This window comes from Lolium rigidum, chromosome 5, assembly GCF_022539505.1.
Source record: "Lolium rigidum isolate FL_2022 chromosome 5, APGP_CSIRO_Lrig_0.1, whole genome shotgun sequence".
In the NCBI taxonomy this organism is placed as follows: domain Eukaryota; kingdom Viridiplantae; phylum Streptophyta; class Magnoliopsida; order Poales; family Poaceae; genus Lolium; species Lolium rigidum.
Window position 1 is genome coordinate 228,172,881 of NC_061512.1, and position 4,243 is coordinate 228,177,123.

A 4,243-nucleotide genomic window follows, 5' to 3' on the forward strand; every position below is an offset into this window, starting at 1 on the left:
CGACGGTATCACCGGTTTGAGAGGCGGCGGGGGATCGAAAGAAAAGGTAAGTGACCAAATATGAGGTGCCAAAAATAATTCAAGAAAAGAAAGTTTTATAGTGCATAGAGGATGACATGCGGGTCCCGAGTTAGCGACAGCGGTATCACCGTTTGAGAGGCGGCATGGGATCTAAAGAAAAAGGCAAGTGACCAAATTTGAGGTGCCAAAAAAAAACTCCAAGAAAAGAAAGTTTTATAGTACATAGAGGATGACATGCGGGTCCCAGTTAGCAGCAGCGGTATCACCGTTTGAGAGGCGGCAGGGGATCAAAAGAAAAAAGAAATTGCCAAAAAATCAGAGGGTGAAAAAAAACCAAGAAAATGAACTTTTATAGTACATAGAGGATGACATGCGGGTCCCATGAGCCTGCAGGTTCCTCAACGTTTCAAACGTGGCATGAGATCGAAAGAAAAAGGTAAGTGACCAAATATGAGGTGCCAAAAATAATTCAAGAAAAGAAAGTTTTATAGTACATAGAGGATGACATGCGGGTCCCGAGTTAGCGACGGCGGTATCACCGTTTGAGAGGCGGCAGGGGATCGAAAGAAAAAGGCAAGTGACCAAATATGAGGTGCCAAAAAAACTCCAAGAAAAGAAAGTTTTATAGTACATAGAGGATGCCATGTGGGTCCCATTTAGCAACGAGCGGTATCACCGTTTGAGAGGCGGCAGGGGATCGAAAGAAAAAGGTAAGTGACCAAATATGAGGTGCCAAAAATAATTCAAGAAAAGAAAGTTTTATAGTGCATAGAGGATGACATGCGGGTCCCGAGTTAGCGACGGCGGTATCACCGTTTGAGAGGCGGCAGGGGATCTAAAGAAAAAGGCAAGTGACCAAATTTGAGGTGCCAAAAAAAAACTCCAAGAAAAGAAAGTTTTATAGTACATAGAGGATGACATGCGGATCCCAGTTAGCAGCAGCGGTATCACCGTTTGAGAGGCGGCAGGGGATCGAAAGAAAAAGGCAAGTGACCAAATTTGAGGTGCCAAAAAAACTCCAATAAAAGAAAGTTGATTGCACATAGAGGATGACATGCGGGTCCCATTTAGCAGCAGCGGTCTCAACGTTTCCAAGGCGGCAACGGATCAAAAGAAAAAGGAAGTAGCCAGAAATCAGGGGGTCAAAAAAATCCAAGAATAGAAGGAATTTTGGTTCATAGAGGATGACATGCGGGACCCATGATCCTGCATCGTAAACGGCTCGATCGGAGAACGTTGAACGAGATGGCGCGATCGAGAAAAAAAACAATGCCAGAGAGGCTGCCATCCGGGCCCTACATCCCTCGGCGGTGCGGATTTGCGTTGACTCGGCCGGCGAACCCGAGAATTCGCGATGCACCACGTCCCGGGCCACCATACGCGACGTTTTGGCCGCTTTCGTCGGGCTAGGTGGCCTCAAAAACGAGAAAAAAAAGTTTTGACATGCACCACGGAGGGACCAAAATCGTCGGCCATGGTACACCAGCAACCACGGCGCGACTTCAACTTCGTCGGCCATGGCAAATTTTCTTGTAGTGTAATTTCAGGAAGCTTCCAGAGCACCAGAGAAAAGTCAGAGGGGCGCCAGGGGGGCCCCACCCCACAGGGCGGCGCGGCCCAAGGGGGGGCGCGCCCTCCTATGGTGGCGTCACCCCGTGGCCCCTCCGACTCCGACTCTCAGCCTATATAATCGTCTCTGACCTAAAAACATCGACCAAGAAGACGGAAACAGAGAAAACCATCCAGAGCCGCCGCCATCGCGAAAGTCCAATTCGGGGGACAGAACTCTCTGTTCCGGCACCCTGCCGGGACGGGGAATTGCCCCCGGAGTCATCTCCACCGCCGTCTCCACCGCCCTCTTCACCGCCATCGCTGTCTCCATGATGAGGAGGAGTAATTCACCCCGGGGCTGAGGGCTCCACTGTAGCTATGTGGTTCATCTCTTTCTCTTTATGTGATCTAGTTGAATATCATCTATGTGCTACTCTAGTGATGTTATTAAAGTAGTTTTATTCCTCCTGCACGGTGTAATGGTGAGAGTGTGTGCATCCGTGTTAGTACTTGGCGTAGGCTATGATTGTAATCTCTTGTAGATTATGAAGTTAACTATTGCTATGATAGTATTGATATGATCTATGCCTCCTTCATGGTATGATGGTGACAGTGTGCATGCTATGTTAGTTCTTGGTGTAATTTTGTTGATCTATCTTACACTCTAAGGTTATTTAAATATGAACATTGAATATTGTGGAGCTTGTTAACTCCGGCATTGAGGGTTCGTGTAATCCTACACAGTTAGCGGTGTTCATCATCCAACAAAAGAGTGTAGAGTAGTCCTATTATGTGATCATTGTTGAGAGTGTCCACTAGTGAAAGCAGGCCTTGCTTCCAAGCATCGAATCTCCGTTTGTTTACTGTTTTGTTACATGTTTGCTCGCTGCCATATTTTATTCAGATTGCTATTACCACTCATACTCATCCATATTACTTACATCTCACTATCTCTTTGCCGAACTAGTGCACCTATACATCTGACAAGTGTATTAGGTGTGTTGGGGACACAAGAGACTTCTTGCTTTGTGGTTGCAGGGTTGCATGAGAGGGATATCTTTGACCTCTTCCTCCCTGAGTTCGATAAACCTTGGGTGATCCACTTAAGGGAAACTTGCTGCTGTTCTACAAACCTCTGCTCTTGGAGGCCCAACACTGTCTACAAGAATAGAAGCACCCGTAGACATCACACACCTCTAGTTTTTTTTTTACAAAATTTGTATTTAACATTTAAAGTTTCAAAAAAAATCCAAAACAAAAATATGAATGTAGCCAATGATGTACTCTACCACTATGCAAAATCTCAGGATGAAATACGTTATATCAGAGGCTACACAAAAATAACAAATTCTAACAAATGTTGGAGGTTTCAAAATATGTATTGTTCACGTTTTCAAATCCATGAATTTGTGAATTTTGCACGACCCAAAATACTGAGTCTTCCGTATTGCTTTTTTCACAGTGGTAGAGTACATCATTGTTTACCTCTTTGTTCCTAATTTTTTGAAACTATAAAATACCATTTTCGATTTGTTTTAAAACGGGCTTCATGGAGCTCGAGCTACAAAATGCCACACTCTACATGATGTATGTATGTGTGTATGTGTGTATGTATATATGTGTGTATGTGTGTGTATGTGTGTATGTATGTATGTATGTATGTATGTATGTATGTATGTATGTATGTATGTATGTATGTATGTATGTATGTATGTATGTATGTATGTATGTATGTATGTATGTATGTATGTATGTATGTATGTATGTATGTATGTATGTATGTATGTATGTATGTATGTATGTATGTATGTATGTATGTATGTATGTATGTATGTATGTATGTATGTATGTATGTATGTATGTATGCATGTATGTATGTATGTATGCATGCATGTATGTATGTATGCATGCATGCATGTATGCATGTAAAGTGTGAAGACACATGTTTCTATGATCGAAAAATTAAAATATAGAATATGTAGGACATTCGGATCCCAACTTCTTAAGATCTTTTTTTTAAAAGCCTAGTTGCATGTCTTATAAAAATCCAAAAGGAAATGAGCCTAACTTTGTTCGCGAATTTGACCACCGAAATATGACTTATGTGCTATGTACAAAAAATATGCATTTGAAAATTCTTCCAAATGGGTCCAATGGTTTAATTTTGTGGGATATAACACATATTTTTGTTGCAAACTCATGGTCAAAGCTAGACTAATAACCTGAGGAGGCTCTACAAATCTAGACGGAAAGTTTCATGTGACGTTCTATGTCCTCTTAGAGATTGTCTATGCAAGAGAATCTATAAGGTGTTCTATGTCGACTCGACCAAAGCTTCATCCTAGAGACTTGACTTAAAAATTTGAAGGATGGAGCAATTTTATCACAAGTTAAATGTTTAATTGGTCTCTTAGGTTGGTCACAGTGGAAAGCATCATTCACTAGAATCATGTATATAATACTAGTGAATAATACTATTTTTAAAACACATATTATCATATAGTGGTATCATATCATGTTCCTATTCAATTATGTATAGAATCCCAATACATAGTTGTACACAAGATCCACATGCCATTGAATTATCGAGTTATATACGTTATGATTTCATAACATAGTATGGTACCACCACCACCTCTCTCTCTTTATCAATTATAGTGGCACATCATCT